The 20562-nt window shown below is 29.0% G+C and overlaps 1 pseudogene; it reads right to left on the reverse strand.

Moving 5' to 3' along the window:
- Nucleotides 1-2406: 2406 nt before the first annotated feature.
- Nucleotides 2407-19876, reverse strand: LOC148300718 (tetraspanin-2A pseudogene; annotated as a pseudogene).
- Between the last annotated feature and the right edge of the window lie 686 nt (nt 19877-20562).

Genomic DNA, 20562 nt, shown 5'->3' on the forward strand with positions numbered 1-20562 from the left:
TGGTTTCCCGTTGCTGATTAAAGCACGTTTGGAATATAAGTTGCCAGCGAAGAGACAAAGGGACGACCAAATCCATTATGGCGGATTGAATACAATTGGAAAGGGGAGGGGGCGGAAAATTGTATGAAAACTTACACATTGGATGCCCTGGAAACGTTATCCCTGAAAATAGAAAGGACCCGAGAAAAGGATTTGCATGTATTTTTTGAACAGATGCTTCAATAATGGATTCTTTATATGACGTGTTTTAGGAAATTTTCGAACGAGGAAAAAATATTTGTAAGGGTGGAAAAATTGTTATCGTAAAGGCAACAGCGTATTTTTACAGAATAGCTTTATTGTATTATTATTTCTGTGAGAAAAAATAAACTATACAACGATTTTTAGGAAACAATTTTTTTATGGTGGGTAGATAATACAATTTATAAAACATAAAATATTTGAATTAATCGTTTATGTTAATGTAGTATTCAGATGCCTAGTTAAAAAAGAAAACATATTTTTATTGCTGAATATCTCATAATAAATATTTATATAAGTCATTTTCAAATGATTTTAAGAAAAAATATATTTTATCTTATACAGTTTATTTACATTTTTTTTTTGGTTGAAAGCTTATATGTAAAAAAATACAAATTTATTTATTTGAAATAAAAGGGAATTCACTTAAATCACGTAAATAAATCACATGAAAACCATCATACTACATTCCAATAGAAATATTTTTATTAGGTACTAAATATCTGAAATGAAATAACTTTTATTATAATAAAAAAATATTATACAGTTTATGTGTTTAATTTTTTGTGTTTATATTATTTATAATAAGCTTTTATTATGATTTTTATTTTTCTTCCTCTTTTTTCCGATATATCAATTATGTTATTTGCTCAGAGTATCTTTACTAAGTAACTAATGATCTGTATTTGATGAAATATATTTCACCTCTAGATACAAACAATCTGGAATGTAGGACTGATTTCACTGTTTCTATACAAGGTTTACCAGAGGACTAGCTGAATAGCTGAATAAAAAAACCCGGAAGTGAAAATCTAACGAGTCAATTACGAAGTTTAGATAACTTTCATATTGTTTAAATGATTTTTTTTTTCAAAATAAACCTTAAGAAAATAAACGTTTGGTTTGAAACTGAAAAAAAATTTAACAAGAAGCTCGATTATAATATTTTCTTGATTATTAGTTAAAGTTATCTGCTCTTTCTCAAAACATATTTTTCCATATGTAATCGATACCTAGATATGATATTTCTTTTTATTATGCTTAGATGCATGTTATTTCCATTGTCATGTCCATCCTGTGATTTATTTGAGCTGAAATATTTGAAATATGAGGTTATATTTTTACGTCAAAAATTCTTTTTGGCATGTTTCTAATTTTAAATAAAAAAATGTGTACTTTCAAAGAAAGATAGACACACCGATGACAAAGTAATAACAAATAAATAAGTAAATCGTAGTCGTACAGGAGAAAGTGATCAACTAACAAAACGTTAAATGTTCAGGATGGCCATTTAAGTCACTTTTGCTTGGCAAGAAAATAAACATCAATGCAGTTAGTCATTTTTTTTTATTTATTGGCAAAGCACCCAAAATTGGGTGATACAATTACTTATTTTTATCAAGTCAATATATTACACTTTCAAGGTTAAATTCCTTTGGGATTTTTCCAGGGCAATATTAAGCTAGTAAGATATCAAAACGTCAATGATCATGTTTTTGTAATAAAAGCATTCAGTCACTTTCCCCTGTATGACTACGAAATATGGAAGAACGAAAAACAAAAAACATTTAAAATCGAAAAACATTTTGTTAAAATGTTGTATGATGAGCGAGAACGACTTTCTTCGATGAAAAGTAAGTAAATTTGTATAATCCTATCTGCATAGTAAATTACTTGAAAAAAGGTGCAATAAATAAAAACAATTCAAAAAACATTTTTTACGTCATGTTTATTTCTACAATTTTTTTTAATCTAACACACAAACATAGTAAAAAGTAGAAAAAACACCTTATTTTTATTAAGCATTGGTTTCATTTGAAAATAGAAATAAAACATTTGGATGCATTTTGATATCTAATAAATACAAAATTTAAAAACTAATTCTGATTTAGCAAACAAAAAACATTGATACATGTTTAATTATTTGTAAATATATACTAATTACTATTGAATTTGAAAACACTGACCAGAACAAAACATTTTATGATTGTTTAAATTGATAAATTTTTCAAAATTTACTTTTTTATCAAACATTTTAAACTTTTAATTTATATGCTTATCACTTTATAAAATAATGTTATGGTAGTGTAATTGTTCATTTAGTTTTTAAATAAAATACTTTAATACAATGTTCTCCTTTTTTAGAATCACATTATATTTTGGTAGTTTCTCGATTTGATAATATAATATTTACTTGGAAAATGCATTCAAAATATTGCAGTGTACTATTTTTGGTTGTAAATAATCCTATTTCTATGCATATACTAAAAAAATACAATTTTAAAGATTGTAAAATCTTAAACATACAAAAAATTACTTAATTATATAAAAAACGAAATGTTTTGTATTTTTTAACGTTTGTATGCTGTATTGACCTCTTCTTCTTCTTTTTTCACTGCTTGGATGAGAATAAGTGACATAACACTGTTTATCACCTAAAATAAAAATAATTATTAAATCATTTAAAATATTTAAAAAATGTAAATATTTGAGAAAATATTTAGATTAGATATATTTAGTTTTTGAAAAGTAGGTTGTGTACAACAAAGTTCAGTGAATCCGAAGACTTGGACGAAAATAGACATCCTGTCAGGCGAACTTTGAGGCTGGAGTGAAATTAAATATCCCTATTTCGGGCCTCAGTCTTCATAAATCTTACAACGGAAAAGAGATGGTGTTATTATTTTTTAATATTTATTAGTTGCCTTAGAAAATTCTGCTTGCATCATAATAATAAGCAAGGATTTATAGCATATAAATATTTAAAAAATGAAAGTGGATGTGTATAGTTAAAAAGAAAATAATTTGGTTGATCCCTAAAAACAATACAATAAATACAACAATACTATAAATAGACAAAACAGATTTATTATCTTATATCAATCAAGATTTGTCACATAACTGTTTTATTTGTCTTATTCGTGTTGTTATATTTTCTAAATAAGACACCACTAAATCTGATCTTGAATAACGTCTTCATGCCCTATTGCCTCCTCAATTTTTGTCAACTGCATCCCTTCTTTTACACATTCTGTTTCCAATTAGATTTTTTTTTAAATTAGACACACCCGTACTAAATGATGAACGTCTTGTGATGACGTCTCATCACATTCACAGGTAGAATTTTGTCTAAATTTAAGACGGAATAGGTGTTCTCAAAATGCTCCATGATCCGTCAAAACTTGAGTCGATGCATAGTTTGATTTATGTTTTTTATAAGATGGTGTAAGGAAGATGAAAAATTTAAAAAATCTGTATGACATGAAAGTAGAAAGATATCTTACATGAATCATGCAAGCTACCATGGCGATACCGGCCAACCATCCGGACTTCTCCTCAAGATACCAGGTCATCTCTTCAACGCATCCGTAGTAGTAGGCATTCCCAGTGACAGTGTCTCTGCATTCAGCTGGAAGTGGTTTCCTCATGTTCATGTAGTCATTCGGTCCATCAGCTCCGCAGCATCCAACCTAAGAAATGAAAATTAGTTTATTTTTATGTAAATAATTACAACTCAAATTTATTGATATTTTGACGAATGTATGATCAGACATTCGTCAAAATAGTAGGTAGGGTAGTAGAGTAGGTGTTAAAAAACGGCTATAGTTGTTACAAGGCGCTGATATCTCACTGCCTCCTAGATTTAGATTAATTCCATGCAAGAAAGTACTTCATATACAAGTACGTATTTACTTTTGTCCGGAAGGTCGAAAATTTATAAAAAAATACATATTTATTTGTTTATTTAATTTTTTCACCTAAATTACGTAAATAGATCAGGAAATCACGTAAAAAACAAAATTTATTATACGTACGTGAACTCAATACAATATTCTAAATCAGTGGTGCAGCTGAATAAAAAAAATGTTTTTTACAAAATAATTTATATTACAGGCACTTACATTGTGATTTTCCATTTTATAATTAAAATGTAACATTGTTTTAAAATCATAATAATAATAAAATAAATATTTCATTATAGCATAATTATATGTCTACCAGTTTCGAAGCTAACCGCTTCTTTATAATACTAAAACATATCTACCAAACAAAATTCATAATATTTTGGTCGCTAGGCAAAAGAGCTTGGACAGATCGCAAGCGCTTATTTTTTGTGTTGATTAGTAGTCACAATAAAAAAGGATAAGGGATGTTGAGATGTTGGATGTTGCATTCAACAGAGGACTTAAATTAAAACAAAGAAATAATAAAAATTAAAGAGGGAATTCATGATAATTTACAATTAATAAATACACCAGTAAACGATTTTTCTAAACATCCGTTATTAAATATGTTTCCAATCACTCAACGTATAACTAAGACATTATAGACCTTATTAAAATAAAATATTTTTACTGATTTTAAAACAAAGTTACATTTTAATTGCATTTATTTTTTTTAACTTCATTTTCAATTAATATATTAGTGTTTTCATCTGACAAAGCAACCAATTACTCACCATATTAGAAACAGGTGTTGATTATTAACAACAGGATTTAATTAAATTATAATAAACGAATTAATTGAAATCTTTGACGCGTATAAAGCCATTGTGTATCTGTAATTAATTGATTTTAAGCAATTATGAAATCAAAAGGTGAATGAAAATATGGCATCACACTTTGTATAAACGTTTGTTGGTTCTAAATAATCTAAATTGATAGATTGGCATTCAATTACTATAAATTGATTTATTTCCTTTATACATACAACCTTTAGTGTTTATATACTTCTACAAACCATTTCACAAAATCTTTTATGAACCATTTCTAAACTAATTGAACAAAAGCGATATTTGGTAAATAAATTAATTTTCCATTTTTCTTAATTAGTTTTTAGTTTATTTTTTAACATCTCATCAAAGATGAAAAAAAATATGGAAGTCTGGGCACAACGGGGCCGGCAACCGTCATTGGCTAGTTTAAGTGATCACTTAACACACGTGTAACATTTACCAATTCTGCTCATTATTGACAACCACACTACTCGAATTCTTGATGGTTCATATATTTGATCCGATTTCAAAACATTGACATTAAACTAAAATTTCACTAAAGACATCTATTAGTGAGATGAAAAGAAGCTTTTTATTGAGCAGAAACTGTTTTATTAGCATTTTAGGTCCGGAGAAACGCCAGGAAATATCATTTTCATGTTTGTTATTTTAGCTTATAATTTCACCAGTTAATTTATTTATTTACACTTGTTACTTTTTAGTTTAATTTATTAAAATATACAGATAAATAATAAAAATATATAGATAAAAAAGAATACAAAGCAGACAAATAATCAAAGTATTCGAAATCTACTGATTACGTTATCATTTATAAAGTCCGTATTATTATAATAAGATGTTGAAGTTTTGAATAAGGGTTATTTGATACTATTTAAATAGAAATATAGTATAAAAATAATATAAAAATAAATTAAATCAAAGAAATATAGCTAAGTGTTATGAAACATCATAGAGTCGTCGATTGTTAAAATAAACAATTTTCATAAATATTCCTTTTTTCATTTACCGTAGGTGTGGAATTAATTATCACATTCCGCTTAAAATTATAATGATCTAAGTCAAATCATTTTAATCCTAATAAAACACTACTTCAGTGAAAAAGTTCTAGATTTTTTTTTACAAACTACAATTGCTTGAAATTGAAAAAAGTAAAAAGCTTCCTCTCATCTCACCAATAGGCCTCTAGTGAAGTTCTAGTGATTCAAGAATAATGTTTTAAATTGGTTCATACACATAGAACTTTCAAGAATTTGAGTAGAGTGGTTGTCAATAATGGATAGAATTGGTGAATGTTACAGCCTATGACGGTCGTCAGCCCCGTAAATGCCCAGACTTCCATATTCTTCTTCATCTATGACGAGATGTCAAAAAATAATATGAAAATAACTTCTGTAATTGGAGAGAATCCAGATTTTGTATTTTTATAAGTATTTTGGACGCACTCAAAATGTTGTAAATGAAAAAAGTGAGTTATATGATAAAAAAAAACGATTCATTCTTAAATTTACGATGGCGTATAACGCAACAGAGCTGGAATCCTTGTTGCGTAAACTAACTGGAATCTGAATTTAAAATACCGATGTCCCACTTTGAAAATAAAAGAAATACTAATACTCTATTTAATTAATGCAATTTCGGATGTTTTGTATATGGCAACTGGACTAAAAAGTAATCACTTTACACAGTTGAACTAGCAAATATAGGTATAATCTGAATGCAAAATCGTTCGTATCAATATTTATTTGCGTGTTTTAAATTACTTTATTTGATTCAAATGATGGGATTATTATTCAAAATAAAGTAATCAAAACGAATAACGGAATATATCGCACGATAATATATTGGAATATGCATCGCATGCAAATATGTGGCTGACATTAATAAAACATCATATAATGTTATGAATCATATTAATGGCAAGCAAATTGATCGAGCTGGTATTCAATATTAATAATTCTCGGTAAAGGTAATAAAACTCCATCAATCTTTTGCTAACTTTGTGCACTGTTTAGGGGGCCGTTGAATACTTTAATAAATTATGATGAAACGTCGACATGGTCATGCTAGTCAGAAATATTTTATTCTCGTGCATGGTGAATGTGGTTACTTTTAATTACGTACCATACATTTAATAGTAGATTGATGTTGATTCGAAACTTTGAAATGATCACGTACACCATCAATTAATAAATAGGGTTTTACATATAGAAAACATTATTTTTCGAATGGTTTTAATTCATTTTCTTATTTTTAATAAAATGAACGAGTATCTACCAATACAAAATAGTTTTTACTTATTCTTAGATATCATGACACGTAGGCGTGCGTTACCTTTTGTGTGAGTACAAAGGAAAAATTTGCACCAATTAAAAGAGGTTCAAAATGACTTGTTCAATAATTTATATAAATAAAATGTTTCCTCTAAACGTTGTGTTGATAAGTTAATCTGTACTTAAGTTGTTCATATTAAATTTAATGAATAAATGACAAACCTTCTTGTCATAGTATAAGACCATGTCATTTTTTTTACAAAATAATGTTGAATTTAACACGACGTATATGAAAAAACAACTTTACTGAAGTTAAAAGTAAAATCTACACATGAAGTAAAATAAAAGAATAATAAAAATAAATGAACGAGAAACGCATTAATAACAAACCAATAAAAGGGCACCATACAATGGGTTCTCCTCTTAAAGTCTCTTCAAAATAAACTCGTCAATAATTCATTATTGAAGTTAACAATTATAAAATTTTTTGAAATTGTATAAGTTAAAACAAATATTTATTTATTCACAAATAAACTTCACAAGTAGAATTTGTATGAATAATAATGTAAAGTAATTACCGTTAAATGTAATGAAATTAGAAAGAATACTATAAAAAGATAGTAACGCATTTTATGTTTTGTGTCTGAAAGTTCAAGGAGCATTATTAGGAATTATTTCAAAGTAACCTTTTTTCAAAAATATATTTTGTCGCCCGGTTAACTACGTACATAAATTCGCTTCAATTTTAAACGAAACTGTTACAATACGGCAACATCTTTCGCGAAGTTAAAATACAATTTAGTATGAAAATTTGAAAAAAAAAATACACTAACGGTTTGTAAGGTAAGTTATTTTACGTTCGCCGTTTCATTCGGGGATGACTTCGAGTTTATTTTTTTCTAAATCACGTTTAAAAACTTCGTCCATTTTTCAAAAATTCTTGCTTACGCGGTGATTGTTTAACACGAAATTGGCTCTAAGGCTAAACCATGTTATCTTTCCTCTGAAGGATGATAGCGATAAACAGGATAGAATTTCTAACTTAAATAAGGAGAAGCATAAAAAATGAATCCTCTCAGAAAGGCCAACAACAAAGTTTGTCGAAGAATGAAGTTTCATAAATTTTACAAGAATAATCAAATCATAAAACTCTTCCAAGTAAAATATTAAAATACTTTTAGAAGGGAAAAGTGACGTCATGATCAATTCAACGAATTTTAAAGTTTAATTTTATATTTTGATTGAAACATGAAACATACGTTCTTTTTACCCTTATCCGCACCATGTTGTGCATAGGGCACTACATCGTATTAACGCAGTGTTATCTTGATTGCTACTTACATGACGCCAAGGCAATCATTCCTTCCCTTCAGGGACCAGTCCAGGGTAATGTTAAATAAATATTATATTGTAAAATCACAAATATTAATTTTACTTACCATTACACCATCATGGTTTCCCTTCAATACGATGGAACATACGAGTATATCTATAATAATAGTTTTTGTTTTTGATTTTTTAGTTTAACTTTATATGAAAAATTTTCGTTCAAAAATATTTTTCAAAATTTACGGAGCAAAGTTGACAACAATTAATAAACTTAATTTCAAAAATCATATATTATTTTGTTGGGTACTAAAAAATTTATACTTGGGGAAATTATTTTTTTCCTTGCGTGTAAACCGTTTTAAAAATATGGTGATGTATCATAAATTAAAACGTATTTCAAAGAAATATAAAACATATCACCATAATTATCAAAAGGTGTGCTGATTGTATCATTAATTAATTAAAAAATATTTGTAAAACACAACATTTTTCAAAGTTCAATTTTCAATTAATTAATGTGTATAGCGCAGTACGTCGCGTGCTATAAAAAGTGTTATCATCTAACTATTAATCTTACAAACGTTAATAATTAATTTGAAAATCGTGTAACGTATACTAGGTACCAGACTTACCGAAATGCACAGGAAATTAATACCATTAAATTAATAATAAATTTTAATGAAATTGATACTTGGCTGGAAAAAAAATATTCTTGCAATAAAACTTGTTGTTTCATTATCTCGTAGATAACGGTTAAAAAACTTCTTGAGCGTTTCAATAATTTTTGTTTATTTTTTTATTATACAAAAAAAGAATAAATTGATTGAAAAGTAACGAAAAGAATATTTTTTTATTTCAGTTTTACTTGGTATATACCACTGTTTTTTAAAATCTATTGTGACACGTATTTTGATGTATTGCGCATCATTTTTAATCACCGTATTTGGTATACTGAAATGTTGGTATTAACCAAATAATACCTTAAAATTAAAATGTAGCTTTGTATTAAAGCACTTTTAATATTTTATTATAACTTAATTATAATGTCTACCGGTTTCGAAGCTAACCGCTTTTTTTATCAAGACTGATTAATACTAATCAGTATTAATCAGTATTGATAAAAAAGCGGTTAGCTTCGAAACCAGTAAATATTATAATTAAGTTATAGTAAAATATTTGAAGTGATTTCAAAACAAAGTAAGATTCTATTTGTAAAATGGAAAATAACAATGTAAGTGCTTCACATATAAATTATAAATAGTGTCTTTATTAAAAAATAAAGTTACTTCCACAAAGTGAAAGCCGAATGAAATAATGAAAATAATAAATAATTTACATTTAGTACCAATGCAGGTGATAGATATATTTCGCAGATATAGACACCTATTCATATTCAGGTTTATGAACAAAAACACATTTTCCCGATTCAAAAATGCATTGTGTAGAAATATGCAAGTTAAATATTACAGATATATTGCACCCCGATATATTACGGTTAAATACAATAATGCGATATGATGTAGTCTATTCATAAAGCGGTGTGTTTTCGGTTCTATCACTGGCTCAATGACGGAATCATATGCCCGTGTTGCCTTCACCTGAACAATAATTGCACTTGGAGGCAATAATGGAACAGGCCTATAAGTATGGAAATTTCAGGAATTACGTATGCCGGCGTGAAATATTGGTTCGGCTATCGCATATCGGAACTCAATTCTGGCCCTTGCGCTCGGAAAATCAAATTCTGTGTGATTAATTGAGTTTATGTTTGCTCTTCTGAAATAACGGGAGGCTTTGCATTCTGAATATATTATTACATTATGTACGAACAATTTTACATTTTAAGATCGAAAACCGCAGCCATGCATTGTACAATCAACTACACGTTTATCTGTTAACAATCTCAGGTGTCGAGTAACAATTTATCAAGTTATGATTTTATATTTTGAAGTTGGTTATTAGTGAAAATAAATATTACAATTTTGCTCAGTTAACTACCAGTATTAATTCAACCCTCACCCGCACCTGATGGTGCATAGGGTACTGCATCATATAAATGCTGTGTTATCTTGATCCCCAACACATGAAGGAAAGGTGATCAGCCCTCCGCTCCAGGTACCAGTCAAGGGTAATATGGGATAAATATTAGAGTGAAAAATCACTTATATTTATTTGACTCCCTCCCTGGGAATCGAACCCGGGGCCTCCAGTAAGCTGGCCATCATACTACAGAGGCGAACCAAATGTGTTTATATTATTTATTATATCGGACACTGGATTATTCACATATTAATTTTAAAGGTGTCTTAACTTGATATAAAAAATGTATCATTTTTTCTTTTTTAATTATTTTATTTTGTGAAATGAGATGGAAGGCTTGCAACCTGGCATTTAAACTCACTTTTTACACTTGTATAAAGATCACTATTGTGCCCATTATTAAACATCCATATTGTATAAATTCTTGAAACCTGTATTAATATGAAATGCTCTTAGATCCATCCGCATATCGGTATGCTAAAAAAAGGAGAAAATGACATGTTTGACATCAAGTTGAGATACTTTTAAAACTTTTAACATAACATTTATTTGTAATTTTTTTTTGTTTTTCATTGAATATGTAAAAACAAGAGTAATTTGTTTTTGTCGAAGAGATTTTTTCCAGGATTCAAAAGTATCAGTGCCTATTTTACATATTTTAAAAATCTCGTAAAATATGTTACAAAGAAAATCACAAAATTATTTTCATTTAACTTGTAGGATATTTTTAATGTGAGAAATTTCCATATATTATTATGCACCCTCATCGTTTCTAAAATGTTATCGCCAGTGTGTTTGTTATAAAGCTGGGTGAAAGCTACGGGCTAGCCGACCATGTAAAATGTTCTCTTCGCTTCGTTAAGGTCTAAAAATATAATTTTGATTTAAATGTGAGATAATAATTACGTTCGTGCGGGCAAATATTCGGATATTAAATTTGGTTAGTAACCAGACGGCGTATTTATCAATTTCCACACACACATTACCGGGCCAAAGAGCGTAATTTCGCAGAATTTAGGCAGCAGCGTGCCAGAAAAACTAAACAATATTTCACGTGCCGCGCACCTAAAACAGTCGGAATAAAATTGAAGTGAAATTTTAAATAGAATCCGGGTACGCCATTAATCAAGTGTTGGCCCTCGGAGAAAAAGTCCGCTCCCAGATGTCGCTAGTTTAGCGACCCGCACGCAAGTTATAAATTAGCGCGGCCGCAGCCCACAACAGCGCGCTACGAGTCCTGTACCAGCTACCGACTCACTCTGGACACGTTATAATTACCAAGGAACCGTGTTACGGTCAACAGGGCTGGATTTATGATTTTAGGCGATAATTGCGATAGGATTTGATATGTGGCCGAGGTGGTTCCTAAAATTTTAACCGGTAAATCTTAATTTTACTCGTTTTTCTTTTGTACGTGCAATATTTATGTAGATGTTTATCTTTTAAATGTGTAAATAAGGTAAGCTCAGTGCAGGTTACAAAACAAATTATAAATACAAAATATTACAATTTTATGGAAGTGAGAATTATCAGATTATAAGGATTTATAACTGTAGATAACTTAAATATAACTGTCTTTACCCGCCCATATCTTTCTGTGGTTCAGTATAGTTGATTGAAAAAAAAACACACATTTCTAATGTTTCATTCCACAATGCTAAGAAACGTCAAAAAAACACGCTGTCTCTATATATCAATGTTAAGTTTTTTGTATGCTACTGTCACGTTAACGGACGGCGCTGCCATAAGGTCTAAAAAATCGATTAAACATGGTTTTGCCTGTCACAGGTAAACAAAAACTAAAGGGTATTCGAATAAAACGTGTCAGTATTTCTAAACAATCGGTGAATTACTTTCGGAAGTTTTGGATTTAAACAAACACATTTTTACTTTAGATTAAATTAAATAAATCAAATTAATTTTTGGGGGACGTTTTATGTTATAGTTTTGAAAGTTAAAACGAAAATATGATAATAAGGGTTCATAAATCGTTGTAACCGCATAATGTATGAGATAGAATACAAAAATTGGACAGTAGTGGCTATTACTGACATTCATTACAAAGGAGATAAGTGTCAATCACAAAAAGGGCAGTCGAAAGTCAAAATAATGGAAAGAGGCGTCATCGTTGACACTTTGCCAACTCCTTTATATTTGGCGCTTGCTTCTCATGTCTTTACCGCGGCCTATGGGTCAGTTAGTAGGAAATCAATTGCACAATGATGAAAGTAAGTTGTGCAATGATGGACAAAACGAGTGATGCTACGAGGATCTCGGACATTTAACATATCGCCCACAACTTTCAACAACGTCATATATATAAAAAAAAATTGATTTTTCAGGAAATTGTTTTAAAAGTTTTAATCGTTTTCAGGAAAACTTAAAAATGTAATAAAATGTATTAAAAAAAAAATGTCAAACCACTTATTGAACTTTTTACTGTGCAACAGATCTTTTAAGGTAAAACTTGAAGGTTTTTTCTCCATTTGAAAAATATTTAGTTTATTAAAAAAAATTATTAAACAACACTTTCTTCCCTGTAGCGGGTAATTATTACGTTTAAAATACTTGCCGCTTTTGCGGCATATTTTATATATATAGGACGATCTACAGCGCCAAAAGGCAATTAAATTTGTATCAAAATTATCATATCTGTTTATATGTAACGACAAAAAAAGAAAAAATGATATAACAAAGAATTGTGAACAAATATGGGTAAATAATAAATTTTCATTAAAGTTTAAGACATCTATTGATTATAAATTTTTAATAATTTTTTATAATATTATTTATTTGACCAGAGTGTGTTTTAAGAAAAAAAAACTACTTTTAAGAAGATTCTGACGAAAACATGATATTTTTTAACTAGCTAATTTAGTATTTTAATCATAAAATTATTGTAGATAATACTAATGTGTTTTGTATTCAATAATTTAACAGCCATTTGGTCATATGTGTAACTAAATCAAAGCACGTTGATAGGATTGCATTCTAGGATATGTCCAAAGGCAAATGAAGATTGATGTAATGGGACTGTCCTTCACCAATATCAATATATATTATATGTGTACTTAGATATGTATACGAGTTCAGTGTGAATTCGGGTTTGATAATCTCCCCGTCCTTATCACTCTCGCCCGAAACGTTTCAAATGATAGGGATGGCAGTGCCAGTGTTAGAAATATCGGTGCTAGTACATTGGTTGTGTTCGCATCAAAACGGCACTGAAATTAGACGCCATTGATCAACGAGGCTACGAAAGCGAGTTGCATAAATCTGATTAATATGGGCCATAAGTATTGAGAAATAGCCTGACAAACGCAGGGATAAAATGTCACGGGTAAATGAGGTGAAAAATTAACAGACCCGTTTTGATTAGACAGTTAACTAACTCGTATGTCCATTTGAATTTATGGCCTATTTTTTATTTTAAAGTAATTGATAATCTAGAAATTATAATGACGAATAAAGAATTAAAAGTAATTACATTAATTGATTTGGCAATCACTTTGTGGTGAAAACAATCCATTTGTAATTTAAGTTTTACTTAATAAATACCTTAACTGTGATTGAAAATGATGCGGAATATATCGAAACACGTGTCATAATAGGTTTCACGAAAAAGTCGTATTTACTAAATAAAACTTAAATGAAAATTTTAAAGTAACGTTTAGAAAAATGTTCATACCAACATATGTATTTATGCAAAACAAAGCATAGTGGTTTTGTAAAACCGACCATCTTAAGAAGCTAGAAAATGCGTTTTTAATGTTTTATTTAGGTTTTGAATTAAACCAGTTAATTTATTTAAGTTTTGAGTATGTCCAAATATGGATTTTCTCCAATAAGGAGTTATTTTTCATAGAATTTAGAAATAGAATTAGAAAACACGAAAGTCGAGATTTAAAAACAAGGAAAAATAATGATATTTTTGGCAAAAGAGAATGTCGCTTGGTCTCCTGAATTGCACCAAGAAGCTCGAATAAACATGGTACTTTGTAACAAGAGTTCAAGGTGATCAATTCCGCTAGGGGATTGTTTCATTATCGTAATCCTAAATACAATCTCTCATAATCAATCTCTGAGCTGCCGGACCCACAATACTTCTGTATTAGCCAGTAGCCAGGACAGTAAATAAACGGCTAATCCTGTGTTCTAAGCTTACGAAGGTGATCCGGGCTTCTTCCGCAAGCCTAAGGTCGCCTTAAGATTGATGGGCCATCAATTAACCTTACCCCGACCCTTGCGCCTGCTATGGTCAGTGATAAGTTAGGACAAATATTCTGAAATTATTTCTCATGGTGTGTTGATGCCAATAATTTACATAACGATTTGTATGAAACTTATAGGAATTGTTTTTCGCGGTTTTTGTATAATTATTAGTAGTTTTGATTTAAAGTAGGTATTAAAAAAAGTAAAGGATCTTTACAGTATTATGTACAATTAATAAAACGTTAAATTAACAATAAATGTTATAAATATCGTAGTCATACAGGAGAAAGTGACCAAGTGCATTATTTCATAAAAACCTGATCATTGACTAATTGATATCTTACTAGCTTAATATTGCCCTGGAAAAATCCCAAAGGATTTTAAACTTGGAAGTATAATATATTAATGAAATAAAATGAAATAAAGTGACTAACTGCATTGGTGTTTATTTTCTTGCCAAGCAAAAGAGACTTAAATGGCCCTCCTGAAAATTTTACGTTTTGTCAGTTGGTCACTTTCTTCTATACGACTACGATATGTTACAGCTGTAAAGTATAATTTTTGTATAATATGTAGGATAAAAGGGTATTTTTTTCATCAGTTGATTTGGCAGTTGTTTTGTGGTAATTTCTATCTGTATAAACTGTTTTCATAAAAATAATAAATGTTTTCTTTTGAATTAAAATATCAATTTACTTGATTCTTTATAATTTGTTTGATTGATTTTGCTTAAAGGTCTGTTGTTTTGTTATTATTTTATAAGTTGATTTTCAATAATTCAATGGGATTTAGAAATTATTTTTTAAAAATCACATCAATATAATCTTAAAAGTTGAATAGGTTAAAAAAAAACTTAAACCCATGTATGTAATATAATATAAGGAGTAATAACTTTTACCATAAAAAAACAAATCAATAGTTCTTTTGAGACGTAAAAATGACGTATAATATATTGTAATTGTTATAAACAAATTACTTTATTTCCCAGTAGGTGTATAAGGTAAAATTTTCATGATGATAAAAAATAAAGTTTTTTTCTTAACATGAACAATTAGGTCCCACAATCGTTAAAAACATTCATTCATGAAGGTTTTAGTTTCAAGTTTTTTTAATTTTTTTTAATTTTGTTATTTAAGGTACCCGCTCAAAATAAAATAATTAAAAAAATAAACATTTAGCTAAATGATGAAATCAAATAAAATTTAAAATTATTATAACGATGGGGATGCAAAAGACAATATAAAGTTATAATAATATTAATTAAAACATAATTTGCAATTTATATCTACTTGGAATTTTGAAAATTACAAGAAAATATTAATTTATATACATATTTATTAAAGCATCGGTCACGCAGCGAGTTAATATAGTGTTGTAATAAATAATACGGCCTAAGATTTACGGCCAATAGGCGCACTTTCGCGAGCGTATTAAAAATCAAGAATCCCTTATTATTAGGGCACCACGTAGAATACCCCCCGCGTAGGCAGCCTACCTAATTATTTTCTTACCACGTCTCAACCGTCACGTACGGGTCCGTTAATATTTTCGCCACTTATATAATGTAAACAAAAATGGGAAAATGGGCTATCAGAAAAACTTCATCCCCATTGCGGGGTACGTGAGCCACCCTGGGAAAACAACCCCTGGCTAATAACTGTATTTTAAATACCATCACGTTTTGCAATGCCCCACCAAAGCCGGGTTGTTAATTACGAAACAAAAAGTTTGCTGTTATCTGTTGTTTGGAACGAAAAATATTTTATGAAGATATTTTTTAGTACATTCAGTTTACTTTGTATAACAATTATCGAAGAATCGCGCGTTTTTTGAGTTGAGAAAAGAAAACAAGTAAACATTTTCGATAGCTATTTGTACACAAAGTTTTGCTTCTGATAAAAAAACGTAATTTAAATTATTTTGAAGATAGATCTTTTGTTTTTTGTCCATTTTTTTTCAGTAATTAGTTATGATGATTCATAACAACATCGTGTTTTATTTTGTTTAATATTATTATAAAAAATGGTAGCAATCAAGAAAGACATAGAGGAGATACTTTTTATGACCTAACCCAAATTATGACGTCAGAAATCGTCACATACATTATACGTGTATAAAAATAAAATATTTTTTTATCCATGTGTACCACGAATTTTCATTTTAACCATTCTTTAGACAATAAGTGTATACTTTGTAAAATGTAATTTTCTCATATTTTAAGATATTTGACTACTGAATACAAAAAAAAATGTTGCAGATAGATAACACACTACTGTGATGCGTAAAGAACCAAAATATACATTTTAATGAGTAGTATAGTAAAACTTTCTCATCGTGCATATAATTAAAAGATAAATGAATACGAGTTTGATTATAGATTTGTAAATATGTTATCCTGAGAAAAAACGTGCCTAAATTGCAATATGGGGGTGGATATGATTATTCGCCCGTAATATGTGCTGTCACTAAATTTTTTAAACGATTTAACACATATTTGTGAACGTCATATACTTTACTTATGCCATATATGAATTATCAATTAGTATATATAGAATTTCGAGTACGTACCAAAACAAATATTTTTCAAAGATTTGCAGTCAAAGTTATAAACAGCAAAATTTAAATAATCACGAGTTGTTTACAATCATTGCTTTACTCAGAAAACGTACTGCATTCAAAAGAAAATAGAGATGTATTTTATTTAATTCCCGAGAAGAAACCCTGTAATACTTTCCATATAAAATAATATCCCTACAGCTTGAATATTATTATATTATTATGTGAGTGTATAGCCGTGTAATGTACCATTCGAGCGCTAATGGTGATGCAGAATCGCTGCGTTTGGTACTTGGAGGTGCTTTAAATTTCCATTTTCCGTGGACTTGGTAAGCGATTTTAAATTTAATGTTCGCAGTCGTGATATTCTTGAAATGGTCAAATTTATTGCACAGAAATTGCTGACTTTGAATATTATATGCGAAGAATGGAAACGACATTGTTGATTATAAGAAAAAATATTCAAAATCCTCCATTTCTTTCATAAATTTACTTGATAATTGATGACAGCTTAAAAAAAAACAAAATACTTCAAACAAACCCAAAATTTAATGTCAATAAATAAGTTAATTCTTACAGTCCAAATATTTAACATATTACAGAAAATGACAGAAAAAAAATATATAGTAAAACCATGCTTATAGATGCATTTAAGAATTTTTCTCACATAACACAAGAAAGCATCTTCCAGCAAAGCACACGAATCAAATTAATCACACTTTAAAATACTAAAATTAATAGTACCTACTAAATTTAATTTAATAGCTCGTACTAAAATATCCAAAACTCAGAAGCACAAAATCAAACAAAATCTTATACAACACTGTTTTGGTCAAAAAACTTTTATTATTTTGCAATAAATTGTTAACCTTCTTCCATTTATGCAATCCAAAAATGAAATAATGAAAAAAAAACTTCTTTCGAAATAAATTAATCCTTCGATTATATGCCCAAAATGGGCCATGCTTAAAAAATAGTGAAATAGAAGCAAGCAAGTTGAAATGAAGCTAAACAACCAACGAATGGCGTTCCCAGAACAGCAGGCGTTCGTTAGACGACACAAAAAGGGAAATAAAATAAAGATAAAACTTGATAAATTACACTTCACATACTGGAGAAATGTTTTCTAAATGATGTTTTACTTCGAAAACGGGAATAAAACCCCGGTTTGTTTATTGCGACCATTTCACGAGGGTGAATTTACAAAGTAAAACGGGATTTACTTATTCGAAAATTAGTCAATTATATAGAACAGTTGAAATAATCAACATTTTCAAAACTTTTGAGTGTGAGAAATAAATTAACCTTTTATCGTCCTTTCATTCCTTTCAAACAATATCTTAGACGAACGTTTTTGAGAATGTTGGTTATTTGTATCAAAGTAATAAATAAATCTGAAATAAGCACCGACTAGGGAAAAATAATATTTGAATGTTTTGTTAAATTCTAGGACGGATGTTATTTTAAATTATAAACTTTTATAATATTCCAAAATACATTTCGTAAGCTGGCTATATGCTGCTGATGGCGCTATTAATAGATGACATCCTGCTTAATACTGTTTAAGAATGCTTTGCCAAAGAAACGGATTAAAATGCTACACCCAATGTGAACTTTGAACAAACTTCAGAAATTTATATTGAAATATCTTAAGCTGTCATTAATGGTCTGGAGGTTAAAAAGGTTGCTAGCTTTAAATATTAAGAATATATTATTCAAGAGTTTTTCTCTAATGACGCGGATATTAGAGGATAATGAATTCAGAATCTGTATTTGTTCCTTGTTGTGATTTGTCCCCTGAGATCGGATCAATTGAACGATGGAACTTGGTCAAACAAATTGTGTTGGCGAAACGGAAGAATTATCGATGACTCACTGATTCATGTATTTACTTAAATTGTGGGACAAGAACCTCAAAAAAAGATATGAAATGGTATCGATAAATAGTACGTGTTAAAACATAAAAATATACTTGTAAAAAATGTGGTTGGAAACCAACCCTGTCTTTTTTTATAAAATTTATTTAAAAAATGTGGCTTTTAGTATTAATAACATATTTTGGGAAAACAAAAACGTAATTCAAGTACATTGTAAAAATATGTTATTTGTAATTTTTAATTAAATTTTAACTATTATTTTTTTGACATCTTAACGAAGATGAAGATGAAAACGGAAGTACGATCATTAATAAGGCTTACGGCCGTCATAGCCTGGTTAAGTGGTCAAGTGCTTAATTTACACACGTGTAACATTCACCAAGTCTACCTTTGATTGATAACCATACTACTAAAATTCTTGGAACTTCTAAATATGGTTCAAATTCGAAACATAGTGCTTGAATCACTAGAATTTCATCTACGTTAAGATATCAAAAAAAATAATATGAAAAATAACTCATTTAATTGGAGATAATCCAGATTTGTGAACAAGCATTTAGACACACTCAAAATGTTGAACATTTTTACTTATGAATTGCACGTTTTCCTAAAAAAAGTGTGCATTATTTTATTACGATACAAAAACTGAAATGCGTTACCTCCTCTTGGATCCTTGTGAGCATTCGCTGGCTGTATTCATGTTGAGGGTTGTTGATGAAGCGTGATAGCATAATTCGGATGAGGGGTTGAATCTTGGAGTCGTATGTCGAGTAGTCCAGGAGAACTGCTACTCCTGCCAGGCCAATCACGAATCCAACGATTTGGGTGATGATGAACTGTAAGAAAATAAAAAAAATAAATTATATAATTATCCATTTGTCATTGATAATGTAAAATTATTCATCGGACCAATTTACATGTTAAATTTATACATTTCTTTCCTCATCTGCACCCAATGGTACATAAGGCACTGCATCAAATAGAAACATTGTTTTATTGATAGATAAATACATTAATGAAAGCTCAGCGTTTTGGCGCACCATTACAGGGTTATTTTAAATGAATTTAAGGGTAAAAATCTCTTATTTTTTTTGACACCCCTGGGAATTGAACCGAAACTTCCAGCTTCTAAGCAAAATGTGTTTACTACTATGCTACAAAGGTAGACGAAATATTTAGAATGTACACTATATATATAGTTTCAGTAAACGTTAGCAACTTTATTAGTGACCTATATTTTACTGTTTTTATTTTTTTAATTTTTTAATTTACGAATATAATAATTCTTATAAAAATTATAAAAAGGTTTATACAATCATTATATTGGTTCAGTTTAGTTATCCTCCGTTTTAATTTTTATTTTTATATAATATGAAAATCAGGGTAGGAGATTTGACATCGTTAACAGCGATATATTGCAGGTAGTATTTATATCACATTCTGGTATCATTTCGCTCGTAACACGTAACAGCGCCGGAGTACACATATCTCCATTATAAAGAATCCCTTTTCCCTGTTACAC

The sequence above is a fragment of the Brachycentrus maculatus genome, unplaced genomic scaffold (genome assembly GCF_059751285.1).
Source record: "Brachycentrus maculatus isolate JH-2025_06_01 unplaced genomic scaffold, ASM5975128v1 h1tg000661l, whole genome shotgun sequence".
Classification (NCBI taxonomy): Eukaryota; Metazoa; Arthropoda; class Insecta; order Trichoptera; family Brachycentridae; genus Brachycentrus; species Brachycentrus maculatus.